Consider the following 12,350-nt stretch of genomic DNA (forward strand, 5'->3'; position numbering starts at 1 on the left):
GTCCTTGACCCTCTGCAGCAAGCGCTTCAGGTCCTTCTCAGTTTCAGTGAGCAGGGTTCTATCATCTGCATAACGCAGGTTGTTGATGATTCTTCCACTAATCCTGATGCCATATTCCTCCTCGTACAGCCCAGTGTTTCAGATGATCTGTTCTGCATACAGATTGAAAAGGTATGGAGACAAAATACATCCCTGAGGGACTCCTTTCTTGATTTTGAACCATCCAGTGCCTCCCTGCTCTGTTCTGATGACTGCCTCTTGGTCCAAATATAGGTTTCACATTAGCCAAATCAAATGATCTGGGAGTGTAGGTGCTCATTAAATGATATGTATTGCACATGAATACCTTAATGCATTCTACCTTACTACACAGAAGGGAAATTGGGAGATCGTGAAAGGAAAGCATGAACTTCAGTGAATGAGGTGGAACTGTAACTGCAACAAGGACAAGAGTGTGGCAGGATGTTAACAAAGATTAGAAGACTCGTGAAAGGACATCATAATGAAGAAAGTAAATGTTCATTAAATAGATAATAAGAAAGAATGATGAAGAGCAAAGTTGCTCAGAAGATATCTGGAAGAGCAAAGTTTCATGAGGGAGTGAAGAACTTGCTCTTGACCAGTGAAATTGAATGCTAATGACGAAGAGAGTTGAACAGAGGACTTACTTCAAAGGGAAACTACAGAAAAAAACTGTTTTAATGATATGGAAAACTTGAAGTCAGACAAGTAAAAGTAAAAGATGTTTTTAGCATTTATCAATTTAAAAGAACTCAAGAGAGAATGCAAGTCTTGAATTGTTATTTAGAAGGCTTCTATGAGTAAGATATTAGATGATAAAAAAGTATCAAAAGAAAATGAAAAAAGAATGAAAAAAGTCACTGTACCAAAAAGAATATTTTTATATTCAACCATGTAAAGATGTATAATGTCATCAATAACCAATACTAATGAAGGAAAACATCCAAAATTTGCTGAAGTCACTCATTTAAAAAAAAAAATACAAAACTCCAAGTGTCAGTGGGGATGGTTCAGCATGCAGATGCTTTGTGGAAAGTTCTTATTCCATAATGTCTAAAATTTGAAAGATAGCTTTCACTTCTGACATCATATATGTCTTTCCTGAAAGCAGGAGATTCAAGAAAGGTATATTGTCCTGTGGTTTATAGCGTGCGACAATACATTTGACGATAGGAATCATAACAATTTATAGATATTATTCTATAGAATGGAAATTACAGTATATTTAATTGTGCTTGTATGAAACTGTCCATGGACCAAGAAGCAATTGTTAGCAGAAAGGGCATGTTGTGTAGTTTAAAACTAAGAAAAACAAACATAAGGACTAGACTTTTCCCTCCCCTGTTTTTATCCAATCTTTGTGCTGAATAAAGAACACAAGAAGCGGGACTGAATGTAGGAAAATGTGGCAAAAGGGTTAGAGGGAGACCTGTTAAGAACACGAAATACATAAATAATAAAAAGTTTGTCTGCTGAAAGCCAATAGCACTTGATGCATTTACTGATCAAGATGGAACACTACAGCTTTCCATATTGATTTCACCTGAAAGAAGACAAAATTCTTTGGGACAGAATCAATAAACATCATAATAACCAGAGACAGATTGAAGTTGTCAAGGATTTCATTTTACCTTGAAGATCAAAATCCCGGGCAGGAGCAAGCAATAAAGAAAAGATGCATTGTGTGGGAAGAAGGGAAGGTCCATTGAAGGGAACAGTGAAATTGTATGGAAATGAACAATCTGGAACAAGATAGGTGTTACAAAGTGAATTAGCAGAGAAGGAGGGAGGAAAATGTATATCAATGAATGAATGAAAACCTATTCTTTCTGTAAAATATCACTAAAGGCACAATGAAAAGAAAGGATACATTTTACTGGGAAAACCTTGCAAAAAAAGAACTTTTTAAAAAGAACTTTTTAAAGTGTTAAAAAATGACTAGTCTTAGCCAGGGTATTTCCATAATATCATGTGCATGAGAAACCTGGCGTAGGAATGGATACGGAAGACTGAAAAAAAATTCCTTTGAACTGTGGTATTAGTAAAAAATGTTACATATACCATGGACTTCCAAAAGAACAAATAAATCTGTCTGGGAAGTTGAGCAGCCAAAATGTTCTTTTTAAGTAAGGATAACATGACTTGATAATATATACTTGGGAAATGTTATCAGGAGGGACCAACTCATAGAAAAGGAACTCATGTTTGATAAAACAAAGGCTCACAGAAAAAAATGTTGGTATGCATCGCAGGTGACACAACCAATGTTGTAGAGGGGCCCCCAGGCCTTGTTTTCATAGAGTTACTATGATTCATGATTGACTTGAAGGCAATCAGCAATATCAAGGGGAAAAAAAAGAAAAACTCTCAATTAAATGGACTGTCACAGTGATTTTAGCAACAGGCTCAGAGAGGAGAATAATTATGGCCATAACACAAGACGAGGCCATATATTTTCTTTTGTACAGTTGATCTCGATACTCAAGCTTTACCCAACAAAAATAGGATAGGGAAGGATGCCTGTCAGTTATTTTCGCAGCTCTGATGGCCTGGTTCTTAAAGAGATGCATTGTAATACTAAAACTGTAACAGTGCCACTGTTGGAGAAAGATGACCAGTATCTTCCCATCAACCAAGAGTTTGTTGCAGTTAAATGACAATGACTGTGAGAGTTTTGCTGTTGTTTGGTTGTTTATGTGACTGAGAATTTTCAAAGAACACCCAATAGAAAAGTACTAATGTAAAAAAAAAACAAAAAACAGATCATCCAAAAGGCTGGGCACTGTGAGAAGGAATGTGGTGTCAGTAGTGACAGAAGACTCATCAATAACCTGTGTTATGTAGTTCACACAACCTTGCTTGCTGAATCTGAGGAGGACCAGAGGCATTTGCTGCAGAAAGTCAAGGATTAAACTTTGAGTATGGATTGAAGGGAGCTTTGGTGGCCTAGTGGCAAGAGGCTGAACTGCAATCCCAGAGGCACACAGTTTGAATCCACCAGATGCTTTACTGGAGAAGGAGGGACAATCTCCGCCTGTACCAGTCAGATCTGATTTGATGATACACACAAAAAAATAATAATAAAATCAAAATTTAAAAAAAAGAGAAAAAAAAAAGAAAAGTACTAGTGTAAAAAGAACGGACCATCCGAAAGGCTGGGCACTATGAGGAGGAATGTGGTATCAGTATTGGCAGAAGACTCATCAACAATGCAGTTTATACGACCTTGCTTGCTGAATCTGAGGAGGACCAGAGGCATTTGCTGCAGAAAGTCAAGGATTATAACCTTCAATATGGATTGAAGCTCAATGTCAAGAAAACAAATGTTTTCATCACTGTGCCAATTGGCAGCATCATTGATAGACGTTGAAGAGATTGAGACTCTTAACAGCTTCAGCTTGTTTGACTCTATAACCAAAACTCTTGGTACCAGCTGACAGGAAATCAAAAGATGAATTTCATTGGGAAAATCTTCTGTCAGGAGCCTCTCCAGAGTACTGAAAATCAAAGATGTCAGTCTGGAGACTAAGGTGCACCTGATACAAGCTATAGTCTTTGCAATTGCATGCTATGCATCAGATGACTGGGCAATGACTAAGGATGCTAGACAAAAGATCAATGCTTTTGAGTTATGGTGCTAGAGAAGAGTATTGAACATACCTTCTGGAGAAGGTATAACCAGTCTGCTCCTTGGAGGCAAAGATTCTGCAACTCCGTCTGATGTAATTTGGGATTTTGTAAAGATGAGCCCAATCCTTGGAGAGGAACATCATGATTAGAAGTGTGGAGGGACAGCACAAGAGAGGAAAACCCTGGATGAGATAGACCGATTCAGTGACTAGAGAAATGGAGGTACTCGTGTCAGAGATGGTAAATTGGCTCAAAAGTTTAGCAACGTTTCGGGCTATTGTTCATGGGTTATTACAAGTCTAAAGGGACTCGACAGCACATAACAACAATGTGAAAACCTTTAAAAGGTCATGAGTATTTTCTGAGATATATAATACGATATGTTGAGAAAAACCTGTATTCAAGCTGTTTATAAATGATGGATGGAAGAGAAATAATGAAGGATAAAAGTGTATGGGAATAAATACTAGAGAATCTTGTCTCAGCTTTTTTATTGCCATAAAATCCCTAATATTTTTGTCATGGTAGCTTGAAATTTTATCCAGACCAAACACAAGGATTTTTAGCTGGCTCAGTCTTAAAAGCTGAATTATCGAAGCATAGGGATATTTTAATTTACCTAAAATATTAATTGTTATTGTTTTTTTGTTTGTTTTAGCTGTTGCAAAAACCTTTATTGTTTCACTTGGTCCAAGGCTTGGGCGAAGGGCTTCTGGGTGGATAAGATTCTACATCAGGGTGGGATAGAGAAGCTTGCTGCTGTTGGCAGGGAGACACAGAGGTCTCCCCCTGCAAGTCCCCGCAGACCCCTAGTCATGCTTGAGGGTGAGACGCTCGAAGAGATACTCACCCAGCCCAGCCTGGGGCCCGCCCAGTCTTCTAATGTTGGCCAGATGGTCACCCATCTACTTCAGCAGTTTCACTTTCTCATCCAGGAAGTGGTTCTCCAGAAAGTCACAGAGATGGGGGTCAGTGTGGGTGGAACCCACGGCGTGCAGATCCAGAAGGGCCTGGTTTAGGTTCTTCTCCAAGGCCAGCGCTGCTTGCATGGTATCCAGGGTTTTACCCCACTCATCCTGGGATGGCTTCTGGATATCTTGGAAGAGGACTCGCCCGCCGCGCTGGTTTTGCAGCTTCAAGAGCCGCTGGGCACCCTCGCGCTTCTCACTCTCCAACTCACGGAAGAAGTGCCCCACGCCTTCCAACGCCACATCATCGCGGTCAAAATAAAAACCCAGAAAGAGGTAGGTGGAAGAGGCCTGCAGGTGCAGGTTGACCAGACGGGTGATGCCAGCTTCTGCTTCCGTGCAATAATTTTGACGGACCTGAGAACTCAGAGTTGGTCGAGGTTTGGGGTCTAACAAAAAAAGGTGTTAGCTGGTCCCGAAAATAGGAGATGGTTGAGATGATCCCGAGGTTACGCCTGGAGGTCAAGTTGGAGGGTAGTTGGAGGTTAGAAGGGGGGAAGTCGCCGGGTCTGTTCCGTCCAAACACTGTTGAAGCAAGAGACAGATCCACGGGACCGCTGGGGAACTCGAATTGTTATTGTTTTTTGTTAGATGCTGTTGAGTCAGGTACAATTCCTAGTAACTCTATGAACAGATAGCATGTGCCAGCCACACAATCTTTACATTTTTAAGTACTCTAAAAGATGAAACAAATTTATACCTTTTAATATATTTATTTTTATAATTTTAATGAATGTTTATAGACTTTGGATTTCCATTCATTTTTGCATTTTTCTCCCTCCCCACCTCCCCCCCCCAGTTCATTCTTCTCTTTGAAAAGTAAAAGGAAAATTATTTCATTGTTGTACAATTCTCCCCCCCCCCCATCCCCCAGTCCACTCCACTATGCAGCCTTCATTCTGGACTCTTATTATGACAATAATAGTTAATTTTAAATATTTAAATACTTTTTAAAGTCTGTTAAAATGTTCTCTCTTGGTAGTTAACCCTAGAATAAATTTTCTAGATTATATATGTTAAAATTTCTAAAAGTTGAAATTTGTATAAGGCAGAAACTTTTGAGATAAGAATAATGGGGGTGGGAATCATTACTGGAAAGCAATGGTACTTTCAGTGGCTGCACGTGCAAGAGAAAACAGAACAATGATTAATGAAGATCTCAGGAGCACTGAGGGAGTCCTAGTGGCCCAGTCAGTAAGGAGTTGTGCTGATAACTTAAAAGTCACATCTCTGATGATTCAAATCCACCACCAGCTTTGCAGAAGAAAGATGGGCCATCTCCTGTGTGACCAGATTATGAAGGAGGCTATCAGTCCTTGAATGCAGCAGCAATGGATTCAAATGCAGTAACAGCTGTGGAGAAGACATTTTTAGATCAGAAAGCATTCCATGTTTTTGTCATTAGAGTTTGTTATGAGTTAGATTGACTCAATGGCACCTGACGGTACTAAAAAGAAAATCCAGTAGAAACTTAGATTGAATACTATCCGTTTGCAATGTTATCACAGGAGAAAAATGAGCAAACTCATTGCCATCAACTTGGGAACAACTCACATCTGGCTCTCAATTGTATTTCCGAGAATGTAAATCTCAAGGGAGGAAATTTTCCATTTTTTTCCCCCTAAGTGCTGGCTGGGATAATTGGGATGGGAGTGTCAGAGACAGTGCGATTGGCACAGGATAGAGCAGAGTTGAGGGCTGTTGTACATAGGGTCACTATGAGTCGCAAGCGACTCGATGGCACATAACAACAACAACAACAAGAGCTGATAGATGCAAATTATCAAAGAAACTGAATCTTTGGACTTGCCTGGCAGCTACCTGTGTACCATGACCTTAGATTGTCTTGAAATGATGCAAAGAGTATACTGTATTATCTCTAACAACCATGTGTATTTTTATCAGTGCATGTGTGTCTGCATGTGTTTTATTATCTCAAAATAAAAATTCTATTTTAAAAAAGTGAGACACTTCTCCAAAAAAAAAGACAATCCCATCAAGTTCCAGCTATTACTGATTTCATGGTACTTCCCCCCCCCCCATTTTCTTTCTAAGAAGATTGAACAGCTCAGGACAAGCTCTCTGTTTCCTCCATTCTCTGACTTCTTTTTCTTTGTACTGTACTAATTATGTGATGCCTTGTACCATTTCAAGAGTTGGCAGGGAAAAAAATTAATAGAAAGTGAAAATGAGGTCAACTTTTTTATTAATCTAGCAGCCTTTTCTATTTGATTATAAAATGTTTTATTTTGTGTGAGTGGAGAATATATTTAGATGACATTATGGTTGTACATGATTTTTTGTGTAAAAGATATATCCATGTGTACATAATTAGATACATTAGAGAAGGAATGACAATATTATTTTCTAAAATTGTAAATACCCCTTTTCTTTACTAACAGTGCAAAAAAACAATGTTATTGGTTCTAAGAAAACACTCGGGAGCATTAGGCAACTTCAAAAACTACTATATACCAGTTACCGTGCAGAATCATTTCCTTTTTAGGACAACGTTATTGAAACTCAGTTTACTTTAAAAAACCACTTTATTTAAAATATGCTTATAGTGCACAGTCTGAAGATTTAACATATTCATACATCTCAAAAAGTATACCTCTGTACACAGGGAATTGGTAAACATGGTTGAGAAGTGTGTACTATATCAATGTGTTAACCAGAAGTTTGGCAGTTTAAACCTATCATCCACTAGACAAGAGAAAGATGTACTGGTTTTCTCCATAAAGATATACAGTTATAGAAATCTAATTGAGGGTCACTGTGTGTTAGGACTGGCTCAACAGTAATCACTTTGGGGTCCACAGGCCGTAACTAGTCTCTTCTTGCTCTACCAATACTCACAGTTAACAGCTTTCAGTCACTGGTTTGCAATGTCTAGAATGTTTAGACTAAATGCAATCACAGATGGTGTAATTTTAAAAACATTTCTTTTAGGTAACAACATTGTTTTTACTTTTATTCAAACATGACGCTACATGTATCAATGGCGTATCTCTTCTTAACTGCTGATTTAACCTGGAGGTGTGATCTGGAGTTACACTGCTAATCCAAAGGCACTACTCTTCTGTCAGCTTGAATCCATAGCAGCTCTGCGGGAGAAAGATGGACAATTTTCTCTTGTTCAATCGTCTGTATTTTCTTCCAAAACCCACTGGAAGATACACTGTGGGTCAGTTCCAAGTCAATGGCAATGAGTTTGAGATTCATTTTGCTTTAGTTTTAAGTATTTCATTGAATAGGTATCCTAAAATGTATTTGTCTATTCACTTGACCATGAATTAATTTCACTTTTGGTGCATGAATAGTAACAAAATATCCCACCACTCTATCACTATGAGATCATGGTAAACAGACAAAAGATTGATGTTGTAAAGAATTTTACTTGAATCCACAATCAACATCCACAGACTCAGCAGTCAAGAAATAAAGTACCACTAAGCAGGAGTGGTGTCCACTTCCTAAACTACATGCTTCTGGAAACTCCCTGAATTTTGAGAAATGACTGTAGTTACAGCAAATCTCCAGGCCTTTTATTAGGGTCACTATGAGTTGTGTTCAACTCGACAATCAACAACAACAACAAAAATGCCAGCCTATTGGAAAAATCTATAAACTACCTTTTTAAAGTGCTAAAACATGTAATTTTGATGACTAAAATGTAGTTCATCCAAACAACAGTATTTTTAACCACTTCATAATCTATGAATGTTGGACAAGAAATAAGTAAGACAAAGGAAGATTTGATGAACTTAAATTGAAGTATTGCAAATAATAGACTATGGACTGTTGTGTTCTTGTTCATTGCTGTCAAGGAGAAAAAAAAAACCCAAAACCTCATAGATTATTTTTCTACTGGTCTTTTGGAGCCTATCAATTGCACAGGAAGGGATAACCCCTCTTTGTTTCCCTGAGTAGTTAGTGGATTCAAAACACTTGCCTTTGAATTGGCAGAATAGCTGCTTACCCACTAGGCCAAAAGAGAACCCTATGGACTGTCAACAGAACAAAATAAACTGTCTTATTGGAAGTTGTTGTTGTTGTTATGTTCCATCAAGTCACCTGTAACTCATAGTGACCCTGTGTACAACAGCCCTAAACCGTGCTCTACCCCTTGCCAATCTTAATGTCTGTGACACACCTATCCCCAATACCCCAGTGACTGAATCAATCCATCATCGAGGGTCTTCCTCTCCTGCACTGTTCCTCCACACACACCCCCCTAAGCATGACTTTCCTTTCCAAGGACTGGTCCCTCCTTACAATATGTCCAAAGTATGTGAGATGAAGGATCAGAATCCTTGACTCCAAGGAGCATTCTGGCTTCACCCTCTCCAGGACAAACCTGTTTGTTTTCCTAGCAGTCCATGGTATATTCAACACTCTTTTCCAGCACCACAGCTCAAAGGCATAAATCCTTCTTCTATCATCCCTATTCACTGTCCAAATCTCCGATGCATAGCACATAATTGCAAAGACCATAGCCTGGATCAGGCGCATCTTAGTTTCCTGCCTGACATCGTTGCTCTTCAGTACTCATGAAAGGTCCCTCACAGCTGACTTTCCCAATGCAATTCGTCTCCTGATTTCCTGGCTACTGTTACCAAGAGTGTTGACTATGGAACCAAGAAAACTAAAGCTGTTGTGAAGACTAAATACTTCTTGAAGGTGAGGATGATGAGACATTGTCTTACATTCTAGTAAATTGTTCTCAAGAGAAGGACAAGTCCTTGGAGAAAGCCATCACACTTGGTAAAGTAGTTGTTTTGGGGTATCAAGTAGGAACCAACACACAGTGGACCCTCCAGCAGATTTTCAGAGCAGTAAATTATACAGGACGAGATTTTCCATGTTTCTCTCACAGAGGAAGAGATGGATTTGAATCCTGTACCTCTGTGTTGGAAGCGCGATCTCTTACTACTAAGTGGCCAGGGTTTCACTGGTAAAGTAGAGGATCAAGACAAAGAGGAAGACCCTCACCAAGATAGGGGGACACAGTGGTTGAAACATCGATGGGACGTGTCACAATGACTGCGAGAAATGCCTAGAACTGGAGAATGTTTTGTTTATGGTACAAAAATCTACATGGCAGCAGTTCACAACAATATCCTTGTGAACATTTTTCTATCTCCATGATTCCATTTCTCCTCAAAGAATATCCTGGGATCAATGTCTGAATCACATGATAGTTGTAAGTTTAACTTTTAGAAAAAAATTCACTGCTTTGTAAAACTAATTATATATTTTAAAACTCCACCCTAACAATGAGTAGAGTCTCAGTTACTTCGCTTTCTCAGGAAAACAGTATGCTTCTTGTTGTTGTTATATGCCATTGAGTTGCCGATGACTCAAAGTGACCCTATGTACAACAACCCTAAACCCTGCTCTGTTCTGTGCCAATCTCCTTGTCTTCAACACACTTATACCCATTACCCAGTCACTAAATCAATCCATCTCATCAGGGTCTTCCTCTCCTGTGCTGTTCCTCCACCCTACCAAGCCTAATGTCCCTGTCCGAGGATTGGTCCCTACTTGCAAAATGTCCACAGTATATCAGACAAAGCTTCAGAATCATTGCCTCCAAGGAGCAACCTGGTTTAACCCTCTCCAGGACAAACCTGTTCGTTGTCTTAGCAGTCCATGGTATATTCAATACTCTTCTCCTGCACCACAGCTCAAAGGCATCAATTCTCCTTCTATCATCCCTTAAAATTTTAAATATTAGATATCCTCATGTGTATATCTTTCTCCAATCCTGATGCCACATTCTTCCCCATAGAGCCCAGCCTCCCAATCTGTTCTGTATATAGATCAAAAAGGTATGTATATAGGACACATCCCTGGCGTACACCCTTCCCAATTTTGAACTATCAGTGTTTCCTTGATCTGTTCTGACAACTGACTGTCTCCTGGTCCAAGTATAGGTTTTACATAATCACAATCAAGTGTTAAGGGATTCCCATTCTTCTTAGAGTTAGCCATAGATTGTTGTTGTCTACAGAGTCAAATACCTTTGAATAGTCAATGAAACACAAATAGACATTCCTCTGGTTCTCTCTGTCTTCAGCCAAGATCCATCGAACATTAACTACAATATCCCTACTACCATGGTCTCTTCTAAACCCAGCCTACAGTTTTGGCAGTTCTCCATTGATGTGACGTTCTGGTTGTTTTTGGACCATCTTCAGCAGAATCTTGCCTGGATGTGATATTAATGATATTGTTCAATAATTTCCACTCTTTGTCAGATCATCTTTCTTTGGGATGGGAACAAATACAGAATTCTTCCAGTTGGGCGGTCAAGCGATCGTTCTCAATATTTCTTGGCACAAATAGGTGAGCCCACCTAGAGCAGCAACTCTTTGTTGAAATATGTCAATTGATATACCATCTATTCCTGGGGCCTTGTTCTTTGCCATTTCTTTCAGAGCAGCTTGAACTTCTTTCATCACTATAGGCTCTTGCTCATACATTGTTTCATGAAATTCTTTTGTGTCTACCAATTCCTTTTGGTATAATGACTCTGTATATTCTTTCCATCTTCATTTAATACTCTCTGGATTATTTCATATTCTGCCCAAAGAATCCTTAAGTCTTGCAACTTGAGGCTTGAATTGATCAAAAATCTGCATTACGCAGATGATATAGCCCCCCCTTGCTGAAACTGAGAAGGACCTGAAGTGCTTGCTGTGAAAGGTCAAGGACTGCAGCCTTCAATATGGATTTAAGATCAATATCAAGAAAACAAAGATTCTCACCATTGGGTTTCACCTAAACATCTGGTAAGAATGAAGTAGATGTCATATAAAAGCACCACCAAAGCTTGCTAGTGCCTATAGCATTTGTCTTTCATTTGTCAGATTGTCTTCAAGAAGTTTTGCCATGTATAGAAAAGTGGAAATCCATTCAAAGTTGACCTTCCAGCAGATTTCTGGAGCTTCAAATTGAAAGGAAGGGGATTACCTATCTCTCTTCTCCAGAGCTGCTGATGGGTTAGAAGTGCCAGAGAAAGAAACATTTTTATGTTATTCACACACCTCCTTACAGACTAAGCCTCCAAAGCTCCCTAGATATGGAATTATTGTTGTTGTCAGATGCCGTCAAGTTGAGCACGACTCGCAGTGGCCCTAATAAACATGCAACCTGAGCTCTGCTCTACCTTGTGCCATCCTCACCATCTCTGAAACAATCAAACTTATTGATGACATCATGATGTCACTACATCTCATTGGGGGGTCCTCCTTTCCTTCACTGACCCCTCACTTTTCCAAGCAGGATTTGCCTCAACTAGCTACAAGTCCAAAGTATGAGAGATGAAACTTCTCCAGCTTTGCTTCCAAGAAGCACTCTGGCTATACCCTCTCCAAGACATATTTGTTTGTTCTCTTAGCAGTCTATGCGATATTTAGTACTCTTCCTCAGCACCATAGTTTAAGACATCAATTAATTATCTGTCATTCTTAGATATTGTCCAGTTCTCTGATGTAAAATAGGGGACTGAGAAGATCATGACCTGATTTAGGCATGCCTTAGTCTTCAAATGGACATCACTGCTCTTCAGCATTCTGGAAAGGTCCCTGACAGTGGATTACTTGACTGCTAGTGCCAAGGATGTTGATTATTGATCTAAAGATAATTAAATAATTGACAGCTGCAATCCTTTCTCCATCTATTATAATGTTGTCTGTTGGTTCCATGAAAAGGACTTTTGTTTTC

General features: G+C 39.2%; 1 pseudogene; it reads right to left on the bottom strand.

Annotated features, from left to right (window-relative positions):
* Positions 1–4,460: 4,460 nt before the first annotated feature.
* LOC102849432 overlaps positions 4,461–12,350 on the bottom strand; it is a 102,948-nt pseudogene continuing 95,058 nt past the window's right edge.

Source organism: Elephantulus edwardii, unplaced genomic scaffold, assembly GCF_000299155.1.
Source record: "Elephantulus edwardii isolate Elephantulus edwardi_28Jun2011 unplaced genomic scaffold, EleEdw1.0 scaffold00029, whole genome shotgun sequence".
In the NCBI taxonomy this organism is placed as follows: Eukaryota; Metazoa; Chordata; class Mammalia; order Macroscelidea; family Macroscelididae; genus Elephantulus; species Elephantulus edwardii.